Raw genomic sequence first — 18,891 nt, 5'->3', positions numbered from 1 at the left:
TCCTGTATATGGGAGATCATAGCAAGTAATCTATACCACCTAATTCAGTGATATCTAAAAATTAGCGGATGAGAAAACAGAGGAAAGATTAGTTAAATATCAGGATACAAGTAATACCTTTTGTAAAATGGTGCCCCAGAGTCAATGTACAAACAAATCCCTGATAATTACGTTGCTGTTGCATAATAACATTTGTCTTATTGGATATAAAATATTTTCTGCCACTTACATCAATAGCAAACTTCTGATTTAAATAACTTTAAAGATCTGTAAGAGGTAGCGTGTCTCTGGAGGCGTGGGTTCAAATCCCACCACTGCCATTAATTAGTTGGATCAAATTTTTTCCAAAAATTAGGAAAAAATTGAAGAAGTAAAGGGGATTGAGAATTTAGGAGGCAACAGTAATTCTATCCTATACTTTTGAACTAAAAAATGTGGAAATCTTGCGAAAACTGAGATTTTAAGATTGGACTGAAGAAAGGCAGTTTTTAATGGACTCAGTAAAAAGGAAGGAAAGGTAGGATGTTCTAAAGGAAAGAAATGTAAAGGAAGGATGGGAGATTTTGCTAAATTAAATTCTCACTGCACAATCAGTAACAATCCCGAAAAGAAGGAAGAATGGAAAGCATTTATGGAGACCAGGATGGCTGAATACTGAACTTAAAAGCTTGCTAAAAAGGAACAAAGAAATGAATATCAAATGAAAAGAAGGGTTCATATCAAAAGAAGAATATAATGCTGTCTGCAGGGAAAGCTGGGCTAGCGTTAGAAGAGCTAAAGCCAGTAATGAAGTGAGGCTTGCAAGAGAGACCAAAAGCAATAAGAAAGGATTTTGGAAGTAAGTCAAAAGTTAAAGAAAAGCCAAAGATGCTATAGGATTTTTAAAAGATGAAAAGGGTAAAGTGGTCAATAATGATGTTGAGAAGACTGAACTTTTAAATTTCTGTTTTGCTTCTGTGTTCTCTAAGAAACCAAATGTAACATAATGTGATCTTCACTGTGCTGTAGCAGAAAAGGAACATGTGAGCAAGTCCTATGTATGGATACTGCATATGAGTGGTCATGTTGCCTTTAACAAAGAACACAGCTCTGTGTTCGAAACACATTGTGTTTTTTCCATGTGAGATTCCCCGATGTAATTTGGAAATTTTTAAACTGCGTGGATTTGCTTCAACAAATATTTTCACTTTTGGAAGCTGGTTTCTTTAACTTTTATTTTTTTTTTTCATGTTGGCTTTAGGCATCAGAATTAGTTACATAATTTACCATCTATGTTACATCCATGTCAGTTCAATCAATGATCAACCATTCTCAAAATTTGACAAAATCAATCTTGGTCAAAAGAAGTCTAACTGCTAGCTGCTTCTGATTATCTGTTACGTACAGGCAGGGGTGTAGGAATCCTTCATGTGTGAGTGTCCTGTATATGGGAGATCATAGCAAGTAATCTATACCACCTAATTCAGTGATATATAAAAATTAGCGGATGAGCAAACAGAGGAAAGATTAGTTAAATATCTTGATACAAGTCATATGTTTTGTAAAATGGTGCCCCAGAGTCAATGTACAAACAAATCCCTGATAATTACGTTGCTGTTGCAAAATAACATTTGACTTTTTGTCTTATTGGATATAAAATATTTTCTGCCACTTACATCAAAAACAAACTTCTGATATAAATAACTTTAATCCTCTGTAAGAGGTAGCGTGGCCAAGCGGTCTAAGGTGCTGGATTTAAGCTCCAGTCTCTCTGGAGGCGTGGGTTCAAATCCCACTGCTGCCATTATTTATTTGGATCTAATTTTTAACAAAAATTAGGAAACGGTTGAGGAAGTAAAGGGGATTGAGAACTTAGGAGGCAGCAATCATGCAATCCGATAATTTTGAACTAGAAAAGGAGGAAAACCAGCGAAAACTGAGATTTTAAGATTGGACTGTAGAAAGGGAGATTTTAATGGACTCAGTAAAATGGAAGGAAAGGTAGGATGTTCTAAAGGAAAAAATGTCCAGTAAGGATGGGAGATTTTGCTAAATTAAATTCTCACTGCACAATCAGTAACAATCCCGAAAAGAAGGAAGAATGGAAAGCATTTATGGAGACCAGGATGGCTGAATACTGATCTTAAAAGCTTGCTAAAAAGGAACAAAGAAATGAATATCAAATGGAAAGAAGGGTTCATATCTAAAGAAGATTATAATGATGTCTGCAGGGAAAGCTGGGCTAGCGTTAGAAGAGCTAAAGCCATTAATGAATTTAGGCTTGCAAGAGAGACCAAAAGCAATAAGAAAGGATTTGGAAGTAAGTCAAAAGTTAAAGAAAAGCCAAAGATGCTATAGGATTTTTAAAAGATGAAAAGGGTAAAGTGGTCAATGATGATGTTGAGAAGACTGAACTTTTAAATTCCTATTTGGCTTCTGTGTTCTCTAAGAAAGCAAATGTAACATCAAGTGATCTTCACTGTGCTGTAGAAGAAAAGGAACATGTGAACAAGTCATACGTATGAATACTGCATTTGAGTGGTCATGTTGGCTTTAGGCATCAGAATTAATTACATAATTTATCATCTATGTTACATCCATGTCAGTTCAATCAATGATCAACCATTCTCAAAATTTGCCAAAATCAACCTTGGTCAAAAGAAGTCTAACTGCTAGCTCATATCCCTGCTGCCTTTTTAGGGTTATCAATACAGGATGAGCAGAGTGATTAGCAAACATAAACAGAGCCATGCTGCTTCTGCTGCTTTCCAGTAAGTCACCCTAGTGATGAACTCGTAGCTACATTGCTCTGCACTGCTGTATAAGGTGTTCTTTGCTGCTGCTTCTGATTATCTGTTACGTACAGGCAGGGAGGTAGCAATCCTTCATGTTTGAGTGCCCTGTATATGGGAGATCATAGCAAGTAATCTATACCACCTAATTCAGTGATATCTAAAAATTAACGGATGAGCCAACAGAGGAAAGATTAGTTAAATTTCTGGATACAAGTCATATGTTTTGTAAAATGGTGCCCCAGAGTCAATGTACAAACACATCCCTGATAACTACGTTGCTCATGCATAATAACATTTGTATTTTTGTCTAATTAGATATACAATGTTTTCTGCAACTTATATCATTAGCAAATTTCTGATTTAAATAAGTTTGAAAATGCTTATGAGGTAGCGTAGCCGAGCAGTCTAAGGTGCTGGATTAAGGCTCCAGTCTCTCTGGAGGCGTGGGTTCAAATCCCACCACTGCCATTATTTATTTGGATTTTATTTTTAACAAAAATTAGGAAATAGTTGAGGAAGTAAAGGGGATTGAGAATTTAGGAGGCAGCGGTAATACTATCCTATACTTTTGAACTACAAAAGGTGGAAAACCTGCGAAAACTGAGATTTTAAGATTGGACTGTAGACAGGCAGATTTTAATGGACTCCGTAAAAAGGAAGGAAAGGTAGGATGTTCTAAAGGAAAGAAATGTCCAGGAAATATGGGAGATTTTGCTAAATTAAATTCTCACTGCACAATCAGTAACAATCCCAAAAAGAAGGAAGAATTTAAAGCATTTATGGAGACCAGGATCGCTGAATACTGATCTTAAAAGCTTGCAAAAAAGGAACAAAGAAATGAATATCAAATGGAAAGAAGGGTTCATATCTGAAGAAGAATATAATGCTGTCTGCAGGGAAAGCTGGGCTAGCGTTAAAAGAGCTAAAGCCTGTAATGAATTGAGGCTTGCAAGAGAGAGCAAAAGCAATAAGAAAGGAATTTGGAAGTAAGTCAAAAGTTAAAGAAAAGCCAAAGATGCTATAGGATTTTTAAAGGATGAAGAGGGTAAAGTGGTCAATAATGATGTTGAGAAGACTGAACTTTTAAATTCCTGTTTTGCTTCAGTGTTCTCTAAGAAAGCAAATGTTGCATCAAGTGATCTTCATTGTGCTGTAGAAGAAAAGGAAGATGTGAGCAATTTATATGTATGAATATTGCATATGAGTGGTCATGTTGGCTTTAGGCATCAGAATTAATTACATAATTTACCATCTATGTTACATCCATGTAAGTTCAATCAATGATCAACCATTCTCAAAATTTGCCAAAATCAATCTTGGTCAAAAGAAGTCTAACTGCTAGCTCATATCCCTGCTGTCTTTTTAAGGTGATCAATACAGGATGAGCAGAGTGATTAGCAAACATAAACAGAGACATGCTGCTTCTGCTGCTTTCCAGTAAGTCACCCTAGTGATGAACTCATAGTAACATAGTAACATAGTTTGTAAACCCGAATAAAGACTTGCGTCCATCAAGTTCGACCTGTTAGTTCTGTAATTGCTAAAGTTGATCCAGAGGAGGGCAAAAACCCCAAATGATTTAGCCAATCTTCACCTGAGGAAAAATTCCCTCCCGACTCTGAAACCAGCAGTCAGAATAAATCCCTGTATCAACCTACTAATTTATTTTATTTTTAAGTATACGCTGAAATCTGCCTGGTATCTAGAAATGCATCCAGTCCCCGCTTGAACTGGTGTACTGAATCCGACATTACCGTCTCATCACTCAGTGAATTCCATATTCTCACTGCTAATACCGTAAAGAACCCCTTCCTATGCTGGTGCTGAAACCTTTTCTCTTCCAGTCTTAGTGAATGCCCTCTTGTTACCGTAATATCCCTCCTTTTGAACAAATCCCGGGCAAGATCTCTATACTGTCCCCTAACATATTTGTACACATTTATTATGTCCCCCCTCAACCTTCTCTTTTCCAGGCTGAATAGTCCTAGTTTTGCCAACCTCTCTGGGTATTGCAGTCCCTCCATTCCCTTTATTAATTTTGTTGCCCTCCTTTGTACCTTTTCAAGCTCATTTATATCCTTTCTATATATTGGGGCCCATAACTGAGCACAGTATTCCAAGTGTGGTCTGACCAGTGCTTTGTACAGTGGAAGAACAATGTTCTCATCCTTTGCAGCTATACCTCTTCTGATACATCCAATTACCCTGTTTGCCCTTACAGCAGCGGCCTGACTTTGGGCACTCCAATTTAGTTTGCTATCAATCAAGATGCCCAAGTCCTTCTCCATCTCTGAATTCCCCAATGATTTCCCATTCAGTGAGTACTTGTGACTTCCATTTTTCCTTCCCATATGTATGACCTTACATTTCTCCTCATTAAACCTCATTTGCCATTTAATGCTCCACCTACCCAGCTTATCCAAATACCTCTGTAGGTCTGCACTGTCCTCTTTTGTATTAATTGTTTTACATAACTTTGTGTCATCTGCAAATATTGATATTTTACTACTTATCCCATTGACTATGTCGTTAATAAAGATATTAAATAACATTGGGCCTAGTACTGACCCCTGTGGTACCCCACTAGTGACGCTTACCCAATCTGAGTATATTCCATTTATAACCACCCTCTGCCTTCTATCCTTTAGCCAGTTAACTACCCACTTGCAGACATTTTCCCCCAGCCCCATCATTCTCATTTTGTATACCAACCTATTATGTGGCACGCTATCGAATGCTTTTGAGAAGTCGAGATACACGACATCCACTGTTTCCCCCTGATCTACTCGAGAGCTAACCTCCTCGTAGAAGTCAATCAGGTTTGTTTGGCAGGAGCGATTCCTCATGAATCCATGTTGGTTCGGGATTAAAAGATTATTAGCATCAAGATGCTCCGTAATTGCCTCTTTAATGAAGCTTTCAAAAATTTTGCCCACAACGGACGTCAGACTCACCGGCCGATAGTTTCCGGCGTCACTTTTCGCTCCCTTTTTGAATATTGGCACTACATTCGCCTGTCGCCAATCAAGTGGTACAGACCCAGTCTCAACAGAGTCCTTAAATATAAGATATAACAGTCTGTCTATCACATTACTTAGTTCCCTTAGTACCCGTGGGTGTATGCCATCAGGTCCTGGTGATTTGTTTATTTTAATGTTACTGAGGCGTTTCTTTACCTCAACTTGGGTTAGATTAGTCATACTTAGTGAAGGATTAAGCTTGTCACTTCTCATTTCTCCTGTTAGTTCTATTTCCTTTGTAAAAGTTGTCAAAAAAAAATTATTTACTAGATTAGCTTTATCCTCATCTTTCTCTATGATTTTGCCTTCCTCACTTTTTATCGGTCCAATATTATCCGATTTAATCCTTTTACTATTTATATATGTAAAGAACAGTTTGGGATTTGATCTACTTTCCCTAGCAATACGTTTCTCTGTTTCCTCCTTCGCTATTTTTATTTGTTTTTTACAGGTTCTCGTTTTTTCCTTGTAACACATTAGTGCCTCCTTACTGTTTTTCCTGTTTTAATCTCTTGTATGCCTCTTTTTTGCTATTTAATGCCCCTTTCACGTTATTGTTCAACCATATTGGTTTCCTCTTATTTCTGGTCCTTTTATTCCCACACGGTATATACCTCTCGCGCTGAGTATTCAGAATTCTTTTGAAGGTTTCCCATTTACTATTCGTATTCCATTGATTAAGTACTTTGTCCCAGTCAATAAGTTGAAGGTTTTCTATCAGCTGATCAAACTTCGCCCTCCTAAAGTTTAATGTTTTTGTTGTTCCCTTATTGATAACCCTACTGAAGGGCATTTTGAAGTCGATAATATTATGATCGCTATTACCTAGGTGCCCCCCTATCTGTACCTCAGTTATTCTATCAGGCCTATTAGTTAATATTAAGTCCAACACGGCCTTCCCTCTCGTTGGTTCCTGCACTAGTTGGGAGAGATAATTATCCTTAATATTTGTCAAGAACCTTTTTCCTTTCTGAGATCTACAGGTTTCTGTTTCCCAGTCAATATCCAAGTAGTTGAAATCCCCCATTACAATCACTTCATTATGTTTTGCTACTTTGTCTATTTGTCCTAATAGCAGATTCTCATTTTCCTCTGTTATATTTGGTGGCTTATAGCAGACCCCCAGTAATATTTTATTATTATTTTTTGCCCCCTCTATCTCTACCCACATGGACTCGACCCCCTCTTCTCCCTCTACTATATCTTCCCTTAGTCTGGGTTTTAGACATGACTTTACATATAAGCAGACTCCTCCGCCTTTCCCCTGTTTCCGGTCCCTTCTAAATAAACTATAATCTAATAAATTTACCGCCCATTCGTAGCTATCGTCTAACCAATTCTCTGTTATACCTACGATGTCATACTTCTCCTCCGATATAAGCGCCCGCAGCTCATCTGCCTTATTGGTCAGGCTTCTTGCATTGGTCAGCATGCAAGATAAAACTTTGCGGTTATTTAGCATCCTATTCTTCTCTAATGATCTAACTGTACTATCCCCACCCCCCTCTCCACCCTCATTATATTCACTTCTCCCCTTCCCCCTTGCTTGCCTCACATCCCACCTATTTCCTTGGTTCCCCCCCCATCTCTAGTTTAAAAACTCCTCCAACCTATTACCCATATTCTTCCCCAGCACCGCTGCACCCTCCCCATTGAGGTGCAGCCCGTCCCTATGGTAGAGCCTGTAGCCGACCACGAAGTAGGCCCAGTTCTCCATGAACCCAAACCCTTCTTCCTTGCACCAACTCTTTAGCCACTTATTCACCTCCCTAACTTCCCGTTGGCGCTCCTGTGTGGCTCGCGGGATTGGTAGTATTTCTGAGAAAACTACCTTGGAGGTCCTTGCCCTAAGCTTCCAACCTAGGTCCCTGAAATCATTTTTAAGGACCCTCCATCTACCACTCAGTTTGTCATTGGTGCCGATGTGGACCATGACCACTGGGTCTTCGCCAGCCCCACCCAGTAACCTGTCAACCCGATCCGCGATGTGCTGGACTTGAGCGCCAGAGAGTTAGCACACCGTTCGGCGATCCCGGTCTTTGTGACAGATTGCCCTGTCTGTCCCCCTAATAAAAGAGTCACCCACTACCAGAACCTGTCTTGCCTGGCCTACACTTCCCCCCTCCCCCTCATTACTGGAGCATACACTCCCCCGGAGGTCAGAGGATCTGTCGTGCTCCAATAATGACGGTTCTGAACCAGCCTTCAGATACTTCTTCCCTCTATCCCTCCTAACTGTTATCCAGCTCCCTGCCTGTTCAGCCTGCACTTCCCCTCTATGCTCCACCCCCAGTATTGACCCATTGAGTGTCTGCTCGGTGAGCAGCAAACTCCGTTCCATGTTGTCGATGCTCCTCAGTATCGCTATCTGAGCCCTTAGATCCAGAATTTGGGCTTCCAAGTGCACGATATGCTCACATCTCTCGCAGCAGTATGGATCCTCGAGCGGTTGCTCACGGAATGCAAACATTGCACAAGATGTACACTGCACGGCTCCGGCCAACATGGACGTCATTCTAAATATGGGGATACAGTCAGTATATATATACAATTACAAAACACAATTATTTATATATAGGTGTATGGACGGGGATCAATTAGGGATGTGCAAGTGTATCAATTAGATATCGGTGGGGGATCAGTTAAGTATGGACGGGGATCAATTAAGTATTAAGTATGGACGGGGGAATCAGCTAAGTAGGTCAGGTGGATTAATTAAGTAAAAAGTAAAGAAAGAATGAAATACAGTCAGCAATTCAGTCCTAAGTCCTCCCTTCCAAACTCCCTGAAAACAAAGTCACTGAAAAGCAAGTTACACACTTATTTTCATTTGCACTTACGCTCCGGTCACACGCAGCTTGTTCACACTCGCAAACTAAGAGATTTAGAGAGTTTTTTTTTTTTTTCCAGCAATCCACACTTCACCTCAATGCACTTCCATTGAGTGCTCTGCACTGCTTTATAATGTCTTCCTTGCTGCTGCTTCTGATTATCTGTTACGTACAGGCAGGGGTGTAGGACTCATTCATGTTTGATTGTCCTGTATATGGGAGATCATAGCAAGTAATCTATACCACCTAATTCAGTGATATCTAAAAATTAGCCGATGAGCCAACAGAGGAAAGATTGGTTAAATATCTGGATACAAGTCATATGTTTTGTAAAATGGTGCCCCAGAGTCAATGTACAAACAAATCCCTGATAATTACATTGCTGTTGCATAATAACATTTGTCTTTTTGTCTTATTGAATATAAAATATTTTCTGCCATTTACATCAAAAGCAAATTTCTGATTTAAATAAGCTTGAACATCCATATGAGGTAGCGTGGCCGAGCAGTCTAAGGCGCTGGATTAAGGCTCCAGTCTCTCAGGATGCGTGGGTTCAAATCGCAACACTGCCATTATTTATTTGGATCTAACTTTTACCAAAAATTAGGAAACGGTTGAGGAAGTAAAGAGTAATGAGAATTTAGAAGGCAGCGGTCATGCTATCCTATAATTTTGAACTACAAAAGGTGGAAAACCTGCAAAAACTGAGATTTTAAGATTGGACTGTAGAAAGGCAGTTTTTAATGGACTCAGTAAAAAGGAAGGAAAGGTAGAATGTTCTAAAGGAAAGAAATGTCCAGGAAGGATGGGAGGTTTTGCTAAATTAAATTCTCACTGTACAATCAGTAACAATCCCGAAAAGAAGGAAGAATGGAAAGCATTTATTGAGACCAGGATGGCTGAATACTGAACTTAATTGCTTGCTAAAAAGGAACAAAGAAATGAGTATCAAATGGAAAGAAGGGTTCATATCTAAAGAAGTATATAATGCTGTCTGCAGGGAAAGCTGGGCTAGCATTAGAAGAGCTAAAGCCAGTAATGAATTGAGGCTTGCAAGAGAGACCAAAAGCAATAAGAAAGGATTTTGGAAGTAAGTCAAAAGTTAAATAAAAGCCAAAGATGCTATTGGATTTTTAAAAGATGAAAAGGGTAATGTGGTCAATAATGATGTTGAGAAGACTGAACTTTTAAATTCCTATTTGTCTTCTGTTTTCTCTAAGAAAGCAAATGTAACATCAAGTGATCTTCACTGTGCTGTAGAAGAAAAGGAACATGTGAACAAGTCTTAAGTATGAATACTGCATATGAGTGGTCATGTTGGCTTTAGGCATCAGAATTAATTACATAATTTACCATCTATGTTACATCCATGTCAGTTCAATCAATGATCAACCATTCTCAAAATTTGCCAAAATCAATCTTGGTCAAATGAAGTCTAACTGCTAGCTCATATCCCTGCTGCCTTTTTAGGGTTATCAATACAGGATGAGCAGAGTGATTAGCAAACATAAACAGAGCCATGCTGCTTCTGCTGCTTTCCAATAAGTCACCCTAGTGATGAACTCATAGCTACATTGCTCTGCACTGCTGTACAATGTCTTCCTTGCTGCTGCTTCTGATTATCTGTTACGTACAGGCAGGGGTGTAGGAATCCTTCATGTTTGAGTGTCCTGTATGTGGGAGAACATAGCAAGTAATCTATACCACCTAATACAGTGATATCTAAAAATTAGCGGATGAGCCAACAGAGGAAAGATTAGTTAAATATCTGGATACAAGTCATATGTTTTGTAAAATGGTGCCCCAGAGTCTATGTACAAACAAATCCCTGATAATTGCGTTGCTCATGCATAATAACATTTGTATTTTTGTCTAATTAGTTATACAATGTTTTCCGCAACTTATATCATTAGCAAATTTCTGATTTAAATAAGTTAGAACATCCGTATGAGGTAGCGTGGCCGAGCGGTCTAAGGCGCTGGATTAAGGCTCCAGTCTCTCTGGAGGCGTGGGTTCAAATCCCACCGCTGCCATTATTTATTTGGATCTAATTTTTGCCAAAAATTAGGAAACAGTTGAGGAAGTATAGGGGGTTGAGAATTTAGGAGGCAGCGGTAATTTTATCCTATACTTTTGAACTACAAAAGGTGGAAAACCTGCGAAAACTGAGATTTTAAGATTGGACTGTAGAAAGGCAGTTTTTAATGGACTCAGTAAAAAGGAAGGAAAAGTAGGATGTTCTTAAGGAAAGAAATGTCCAGGAAGGATGGGAGATTTTGCTAAATTAAATTCTCACTGCACAATCAGTAACAATCCCAAAAAGAAGGAAGAATAGAAAGCATTTATGGAGACCAGTATGGCTGAATACTGAACTTAAAAGCCTGCTAAAAAGGAACAAAGAAATGAATATCAAATGAAAAGAAGTGTTCATATCTAAAGAAGAATATAATGCTGTCTGCTGGGAAAGGTGGGCTAGCGTTAGAAGAGCTAAAGCCAGTAATGAAGTGAGGCTTGCAAGAGAGACCAAAAGCAATAAGAAAGGATTTTGGAAGTAAGTCAAAAGTTAAAGAAAAGCCAAAGATGCTATAGGATTTTTAAAGGATGAAAAGGGTAAAGTGGTCAATAATGATGTTGAGAAGACTGAACTTTTAAATTCCTGTTTTGGTTCTGTGTTCTCTAAGAAAGCAAATGTAACATCAAGTGATCTTCACTGTGCTGTAGAAGAAAAGGAACACGTGAGCAAGTCATACATAACAATACGGCATATGAATAGTCATGTTGGCTTTAGGCATCAGAATTAATTACATAATTTACCATCTATGTTACATCGATGTCAGTTCAATCAATGATCAACGATTCTCAAAATTTGCCAATATCAATCTTGGTCAAATGAAGTCTAACTGCTAGCTCATATCCCTGCTGCCTTTTTAGGATTATCAATACAGGATGAGCAGAGTGATTAGCAAACATACACAGAGCCATGCTGCTTCTGCTGCTTTCCAATAAGTCACCCTAGTGATGAACTCATAGCTATATTGCTCTGCACTGCTGTATAATGTCTTCCTTGCTGCTGCTTCTGACTATCTGTTACGTACAGGCAGGGGTGTAGGAATCCTTCATGTTTGAGTGTCCTGTATGTTGGAGATCATAGCAAGTAATCTATACCACCTAATACAGTGATATCTAAAAATTAGCGGATGAGCCAACAGAGGAAAGATTAGTTAAATATCTGGATACAAGTCATATGTTTTGTAAAATGGTGCCCCAGAGTCTATGTACAAACAAATCCCTGATAATTGCGTTGCTCATGCATAATAACATTTGTATTTTTGTCTAATTAGTTATACAATGTTTTCCGCAACTTATATCATTAGCAAATTTCTGATTTAAATAAGTTTGAACATCCATATGAGGTAGCGTGGCCGAGCGGTCTAAGGCGCTTGGTTAAGGTTCCAGTCTCTCTGGAGGCGTGGGTTCAAATCCCACCGCTGCCGTTGTTAATTTGGATCTAATTTTTACCAAAAATTAGGAAACAGTTGAGGAAGTATAGGGGGTTGAGAATTTAGGAGGCAGCGGTAATTTTATCCTATACTTTTGAACTACAAAAGGTGGAAAGCCTGCGAAAACTGAGATTTTAAGATTGGACTGTAGAAAGGCAGTTTTTAATGGACTCAGTAAAAAGGAAGGAAAAGTAGTATGTTCTTAAGGAAAGAAATGTCCAGGAAGGATGGGAGATTTTGCTAAATTAAATTCTCACTGCACAATCAGTAACAATCCCAAAAAGAAGGAAGAATGGAAAGCATTTATGGAGACCAGGACGGCTGAATACTGAACTTAAAAGCCTGCTAAAAAGGAACAAAGAAATGAGTATCAAATGAAAAGAAGTGTTCATATCTAAAGAAGAATATAATGCTGTCTGCTGGGAAAGGTGGGCTAGCGTTAGAAGAGCTAAAGCCAGTAATGAAGTGAGGCTTGCAAGAGAGACCAAAAGCAATAAGAAAGGATTTTGGAAGTAAGTCAAAAGTTAAAGAAAAGCCAAAGATGCTATAGGATTTTTAAAGGATGAAAAGGGTAAAGTGGTCAATAATGATGTTGAGAAGACTGAACTTTTAAATTCCTGTTTTGCTTCTGTGTTCTCTAAGAAAGCAAATGTAACATCAAGTGATCTTCACTGTGCTGTAGAAGAAAAGGAACATGTGAGCAAGTCATACATAACAATACGGCATATGAATAGTCATGTTGGCTTTAGGCATCAGAATTAACTACATAATTTACCATCTATGTTACATCCATGTCAGTTCAATCAATGATCAACCATTCTCAAAATTTTCCAAAATCAATCTTGGTCAAAAGAAGTCTAACTGCTAGCTCATATCCCTGCTGCCTTTTAAGGATTATCAATACAGGATGAGTAGAGTGATTAGCAAACATAAACAGAGCCATGCTGCTTCTGCTGCTATCCAGTAAGTCAACCTATTGATGAACTCATAGCTACACTGCTCTGCACTGCTGTATAATGTCTTCCTTGCAGCTGCTTCTGATTATCTGTTACGTACAGGCAGGGGTGTAGGAATCCTTCATGTTTGAGTGTCCTGTATATGGGAGATCATAGCAAGTAATCTATACCACCTAATTAAGTGATATCTAAAAATTAGCGGATGAGCCAACAGAGAAAAGATTAGTTAAATATGTGGATACAAGTCATATGTTTTGTAAAATGTTGCCCCAGAGTCAATGTACAAACAAATCCCTGATAATTACGTTGCTCATACATAATAACATTTGTCTTTTTGTAATATTGGATATAAAATATTTTCTGCCACTTACATCAAAAGCAAACTTTTGATATAAATAACATTAAACATATGTAAGAGGTAGCGTGGCCGAGCAGTCTAAGGTGCTGGATTTAGGCTTCAGTCTCTCTGGAGGCTTGGGTTCAAGTCCCACTGTCGCCATCATTAATTTGGATCTAATTTTTACCAAAAATTAGGAAACAGTTGAGGAAGTATAGGGGGTTGAGAATTTAGGAGGCAGCGGTAATTCTATCCTATACTTTTGAACTACAAAAGGAGGAAAACCTGCGAAAACTGAGATTTTAAGATTGGACTGTAGAAAGGCAGTTTTTAATGGACTCAGTAAAAAGGAAGGAAAGGTAGGATGTTCTAAAGGAAAGTAATGACCAGGAAGGATGGGAGATTTTGCTAAATTAAATTCTCACAGCATAATCAGTAACAATCCCGAAAAGAAGGAAGAATGGAAAGCATTTATGGAGACCAGGATGGCTGAATACTGAACTTAAAAGCTTGCTAAAAAGGAACAAAGAAATGAATATCAAATGGAAAGAAGAATATAATGCTGTCTGCAGGGAAAGCTGGGCTAGCATTAGAAGAGTTAAAGCCAGTAATGAATTGAGGCTTGCAAGAGAGACCAAAAGCAATAAGAAAGGATTTTGGAAGTAAGTCAAAAGTTAAAGAAAAGCCAAAGATACTTTAGGATTTTTAAAAGATGAAAAGGGTAAAGTGGTCAATAATGATGTTGAGAAGACTGAACTTTTAATTTCCTATTTGGCTTCTGTGTTCTCTAAGAAAGTAAATGTAACATCAAGTGATCTTCACTGTGCTGTAGAAGAAAAGAAACATGTGAGCAAGTCATACGTATGAATACAGCATGTGAATAGTCATGTTGGCTTTAGGCATCAGAATTAATTACATAATTTACCATCTATGTTACATCCATGTCAGTTCAATCAATGATCAACCATTCTCAAAATTTGACAAAATCAATCTTGGTCAAAAGAAGTCTAACTGCTAGCTCATATCCCTGCTGCCTTTTAGGATTATCAATACAGGATGAGTAGAGTGATTAGCAAACATTAACAGAGCCATTCTGCTTCTTCTGCTTTCCAGTAAGTCACCCTAGTGATGGATTCATAGCTACACTGCTCTGCACTGCTGTATCATGTCTTTCTTGCTGCTGCTTCTGATTATCTGTTACGTACAGGCGGGGGTGTAGGAATCCTTCATGTTTGCGTGTCCTGTATGTGGGAGATCATAGCAAATAATCTATACCACCTAATTCAGTGATATCTAAAAATTAGTGGATGAGCCAACAGAGGAAAGATTAGTTAAATATCTGGATACAAGTCATATGTTTTGTAAAATGGTGCCCCAAAGTCAATGTACAAACAATTCCCTGATAATTACGTTGCTGTTGCATAATAACATTTGTCTTTTTGTCATATTGGATATAAAATATTTTCTGCCACTTACATCAAAAGCAAACTTCTGATATATATAACTTTAAACATATGTAAGAGGTAGCGTGGCCGAGCGGTCTAAGGCGCTGGATTTAGGCTCCAGTCTCTCTGGAGGCGTGGGTTCAAATCCCACCACTGCCATTATGTATTTGGATCAAATTTTTCCAAAATTAGGAAACGGTTAAGATAGTAAAGGGGGTTGAGAACTTAGGAGGCAGCGATCATGCTATCCTATAATTTTGAACTACAAAAGGAGGAAAACCTGCGAAAACTGAGATTTTAAGATTGGACTGTAGAAAGACAGTTTTTATGGACTCAGTAAAAAGTAAGGAAAGGTAGGATGTTCTAAAGGAAAGAAATGTCCAGGAAAGATGGGAGATTTTGCTAAATTTAATTCTCACTGCACAATCAGTAACAATCCCGAAAAGAAGGAAGAATGGAAAGCATTTATTGAAACCAGGTAGGCTGAATACTGAACTTAAAAGCTTGCTGAAAAGGAACAAAGAAATGAGTATCAAATGTAAAGAAGGGTTCATATCTAAAGAAGAATATAATGCTGTCTGCAGGGAAAGCTGGGCTAGCGTTAGAAGAGCTAAAGCCAGTAATGACTTGCGGCTTGCAAGAGAGACCAAAAGCAATAAGAAAGGATTTTGGAAGTAAGTCAAAAGTTAAAGAAAAGCCAAAGATGCTATAGGATTTTTAAAAGATGAAAAGGGTAATGTGGTCAATAATGATGTTGAGAAGACTGAACTTTTAAATTCCTATTTGGCTTCTCTGATCTCTAAGAAAGCAAATGTAACATCAAGTGATCTTCAATGTGCTGTAGAAGAAAAGGAACATGTGAAAAAGTCATACGTATGAATACTGCATATGAGTGTTCATGTTAGCTTTAGGCATCAGAATTAATTACATAATTTACCATCTATGTTACATCCATGTCAGTTCAATCAATGATCAACCATTCTCAAAATTTGCCAAAATCAATCTTGGGCAAATGAGGTCTAGCTGCTAGCTCATATCCCTGCTGCCTTTTTAGGATTATCAATACAGGATGAGCACAGTGATTAGCAAACATAAACAGAGCCATGCTGCATCTGCTACTTTCCAGTAAGTCACCCTAGTGATGAACTCATAGCTACACTGCTCTGCACTGCTGTATAATGTCTTACTTGCTGCTGCTTCTGATTATCTGTTACGTACAGGCAGGGGTGTAGGAATCCTTCATGTTTGAGTGTCCTGTATGTGGGAAATCATAGCAAGTAATCTATACCACCTAATTCAGTGATATCTAAAAATTAGCGGATGAGCCAACAAAGGAAAGATTAGTTAAATATCTGGATACAAGTCATATGTTTTGCAAAATGGTACCACAGAGTCAATGTAAAAACAAATCCCTGATAACTACGTTGCTCATGCATAATAACATATGTATTTTTGTCTAATTAGATATACAATGTTTTCTGCCACTTATATCATTAGCAAATTTCTGATTTAAATAAGTTTGTACATCCGTATGAGGTAGCGTGGCCGAGCGGTCTAAGGCGCTGGATTAAGGCTCCAGTCTCTCTCGAGGCGTGGGTTCAAATCCCATCGCAGCCATTATTTATTTGGGTCTAATTTTTACCAAAAATTAGAAAACAGTTGAGGAAGTAAAGGGGATTGAGAATTTAGGAGGCAGCGTTAATTCTATCCTATACTTTTGAACTACAAAAGGTGGAAAACCTGTGAAAACTAAGATTTTAAGATTGGACTGTAGAAAGGGAGTTTTTAATGGACTCAGTAAAAAGGAAGGAAAGGTAGAATGTTATATAGGAAAAAATGTCCAGAAAGGATGGGAGATTTTGCTAAATTAAATTCTTACTGCACAATCAGTAACAATTCCGAAAAGAAGGAAGAATGGAAAGCATTTATGGAGACCAGGATGGCTAAATACTGAAATGAAAAGCTTGATAAAAAGGAACAAAGAAATGAATATCAAATGAAAAGAAGGCTTCATATCTAAAGAATATAATGCTGTCTGCAGGGAAAGCTGGGCTAGCATTAGAAGAGCTAAAGCCAGTAATGAAGTGAGGCTTGCAAGAGAGACCAAAAGCAATAAGAAAGGATTTTGGAAGTAAGTCAAAAGTTAAAGAAAAGCCAAAGATGCTATAGGATTTTAAAAGGATGAAAAGGGTAAAGTGGTCAATAATGATGTTGAGAAGACTGAACTTTTAAATTCCTGTTTTGCTTCTGTGTTCTCTAAGAAAGCAAATGTAACATCAAGTGATCTTCACTGTGCTGTAGAAGAAAAGGAACATGTGAGCAAGTCATACATAACAATACGGCATATGAATAGTCATGTTGGCTTTAGGCATCAGAATTAATTACATAATTTACCATCTATGTTACATCGATGTCAGTTCAATCAATGATCAACGATTCTCAAAATTTGACAATATCAATCTTGGTCAAATGAAGTCTAACTGCTAGCTCATATCCCTGCTGCCTTTTTAGGATTATTAATACAGGATGAGCAGAGTGATTAGCAAACATAAACAGAGCCATGCTGCTTCTGCTGCTTTCCAGTAAGTCACCCAAGTGATGGATTCATAGCTACACTGCTCTGCACTGCTGTATAATGTCTTCCTTGCTGCTGCTTCTGATTATCTGTTACGTACAGGCAGGGGTGTAGGAATCCTTCATGTTTGAGTGTCCTGTATGTGGGAGATCATAGCAAGTAATCTATACCACCTAATTCAGTGATATCTAAAAATTAGAAATTGAGCCAACAGAGGAAAGATTAGTTAAATATCTGGATACAAGTCATATGTTTTGCAAAATGGTGCCCCAGAGTCAATGTACAAACAAATCCCTAATAATTACGTTGCTCATGCATAATAACATTTGTATTTTTGTCTAATTAGATATACAATGTTTTCTGCCACTTATATCATTAGCAAATATCTGATTTAAATAAGTTTGATCATCCGTATGAGGTAGTGTGGCCGAGCGGTCTAAGGCGCTGGATTAAGGCTCCAGTCTCTCTGGAGGCGTGGGTTCAAATCCCACCGCTGCCATTATTTATTTGGATCTAATTTTTACCAAAAATTAGGAAACAGTTGAGGAAGTAAAGGGGATTGAGAATTTAGGAGACAGCGGTAATTCTATCCTATACTTTTGAACTACAAAAGGTGGAAAACCTGCGAAAACTGAGATTTTAAGATTGGACTGTAGAAAGGCAGTTTTTAATGGACTCAGTAAAAAGGAAGGAAAAGTAGGATGTTCTAAAGGAAAGAAATGTCCAGGAAGGATGGGAGATTTTGCTAAATTAAATTCTCACTGCACAATCAGTAACAATCCCAAAAAGAAGGAAGAATGGAAAGCATTTATGGAGACCAGGATGGCTGAATACTGAACTTAAAAGCTTGCTAAAAAGGAACAAAGAAATGAATATCAAATGAAAAGAAGGGTTCATATCTAAAGAAGAATATAATGCTGTCTGCAGGGAAAGGTGGGCTAGCGGTAGAAGAGCTAAAGCCAGTAATGAAGTGAGGCTTGCAAGAGAGACCAAAAGCAATAAGAAAGGATTTTGGAAGTAAGTCAAAAGTTAAAGAAAAGCCAAAGATGCTATAGGATTTTTAAAGGATGAAAAGGGTAAAGTGGTCAATAATGATGTTGAGAAGACTAAACTTTTAAATTCCTGTTTTGCTTCTGTGTTCTCTAAGAAAGCAAATGTAACATCAAGTGATCTTCACTGTGCTGTAGAAGAAAAGGAACATGTGAGCAAGTCATACATAACAATACGGCATATGAATAGTCATGTTGGCTTTAGGCATCAGAATTAATTACATAATTTACCATCTATGTTACATCCATGTCAGTTCAATCAATGATCAACGATTCTCAAAATTTGCCAAAATCAATCTTGGTCAAATGAAGTCTAACTGCTAGCTCATATCCCTGCTGCCTTTTTAGGATTATCAATACAGGATGAGCAGAGTGATTAGCAAACATAAACAGAGCCATGCTGC

At 38.0% G+C, this 18,891-nt stretch overlaps 7 non-coding genes across 7 annotated transcripts; all 7 read left to right on the top strand.

Annotated features, from left to right (window-relative positions):
• Positions 1-1,701: 1,701 nt before the first annotated feature.
• Positions 1,702-1,783, top strand: TRNAL-UAA (transfer RNA leucine (anticodon UAA)). The gene has a single exon. It is a non-coding gene; the product is annotated as a tRNA-Leu (tRNA).
• A 1,377-nt stretch (positions 1,784-3,160) lies between these two features.
• Positions 3,161-3,242, top strand: TRNAL-AAG (transfer RNA leucine (anticodon AAG)). The gene has a single exon. It is a non-coding gene; the product is annotated as a tRNA-Leu (tRNA).
• Positions 3,243-10,576: 7,334 nt separating this feature from the next.
• TRNAL-AAG (transfer RNA leucine (anticodon AAG)) lies at positions 10,577-10,658 on the top strand. The gene has a single exon. It is a non-coding gene; the product is annotated as a tRNA-Leu (tRNA).
• A 1,379-nt stretch (positions 10,659-12,037) lies between these two features.
• TRNAL-AAG (transfer RNA leucine (anticodon AAG)) lies at positions 12,038-12,119 on the top strand. The gene has a single exon. It is a non-coding gene; the product is annotated as a tRNA-Leu (tRNA).
• A 2,821-nt stretch (positions 12,120-14,940) lies between these two features.
• On the top strand, positions 14,941-15,022 carry TRNAL-UAG (transfer RNA leucine (anticodon UAG)). The gene has a single exon. It is a non-coding gene; the product is annotated as a tRNA-Leu (tRNA).
• A 1,376-nt stretch (positions 15,023-16,398) lies between these two features.
• TRNAL-AAG (transfer RNA leucine (anticodon AAG)) lies at positions 16,399-16,480 on the top strand. The gene has a single exon. It is a non-coding gene; the product is annotated as a tRNA-Leu (tRNA).
• A 1,375-nt stretch (positions 16,481-17,855) lies between these two features.
• Positions 17,856-17,937, top strand: TRNAL-AAG (transfer RNA leucine (anticodon AAG)). The gene has a single exon. It is a non-coding gene; the product is annotated as a tRNA-Leu (tRNA).
• The last annotated feature ends 954 nt before the right edge of the window (positions 17,938-18,891 follow it).

Source organism: Phyllobates terribilis, unplaced genomic scaffold, assembly GCF_046119375.1.
Source record: "Phyllobates terribilis strain yellow unplaced genomic scaffold, ASM4611937v1 Scaffold_11__3_contigs__length_659146591, whole genome shotgun sequence".
Lineage (NCBI taxonomy): Eukaryota > Metazoa > Chordata > Amphibia > Anura > Dendrobatidae > Phyllobates > Phyllobates terribilis.
This window is presented reverse-complemented; position numbering and strand designations above follow the sequence as displayed.